The sequence below is a fragment of the Orycteropus afer genome, unplaced genomic scaffold, assembly GCF_000298275.1.
Source record: "Orycteropus afer afer isolate SDZICR_OR568_19922 unplaced genomic scaffold, OryAfe1.0 scaffold00161, whole genome shotgun sequence".
Lineage (NCBI taxonomy): Eukaryota > Metazoa > Chordata > Mammalia > Tubulidentata > Orycteropodidae > Orycteropus > Orycteropus afer.
The window spans coordinates 5,159,093-5,160,119 of NW_006921748.1; positions in this window are offsets into that span (position 1 = coordinate 5,159,093).

A 1,027-nucleotide genomic window follows, 5' to 3' on the forward strand; every position below is an offset into this window, starting at 1 on the left:
ATATGATTGTTAAGGTGCATGATTCCAAAGAATGGTTTCTAAGGTATACTATTCTTTAGGCAAAACGTCATTCCAGGGAGACAGGTTAGCAATCATTCTGCTGGGGCAACGTTCTGCCCTAGGAACACAAAGCTGAAGCCAAGCATTCATTCATTCAACTGCAGGAGAGGCCTTGCCATCTCTCAAAGCAATCATTCAACCATACATCTCTTAACTGTAGTTAGAACATGTGCCTTGCAGTCATGTTCTTTTGGGGGTCTTATTCTTGGTCTCCAACATTTCCTCCCTTTTTATTTTTTAAATGAAGGAAATGTACTTCAGTAGCTAAAGATTGACTTGAATATTGAATTAATCTTGGAACCCAAAGAATAATCAGTAGTATGATCAAAAACATAATTATGTATGGTCAAAAGTGATATAAAAATGTAGGGATACTCTTAAAAGGGTTAAGACTTCTAAATTCATCAAGTGTTGAATTTGCAACTTGATTTGGATCAATTATGGGTGTATGACTATCCTTTATCATTTGAATATCTTTATGGAATTCCTGAGTTTCAAAACTAATATTTGAACTATGCCAAACTCCTAATATTCTCATTTTGATTTTTTCCCAAGTGAATTCAGGATCACTGAAATTCATAGGGTATGATGTCACACATATGGATTCATACCAATAATTACAATGTAATGTCTGCCTTACTCTTATCACTTCTAACTTATCTCCTAATGATAGTGTTGCTTCCTCTAACATATCTACTTTGAGCTTAAAATCCTGATCAATATTTTCTTGATCTACTAATACCTTTATGGTATTTCTGGTAATCTCTTCTACATATTGGGCTGTCTGAATAGAAGATTGTAGTGCAACAGCAGCCACAGTCATAGTAGTTATCATTGTGGCAAGAGCGGTTATGCCTGTAATCAAAAGTCCAATAAAGTGCTTAGATCTACTAAGCCCTTGATGTACTAAGTACAGTGAATGTTCTCCTGCTGAATGAAACCATCCGTTTGAGAATTCACTGGTAAA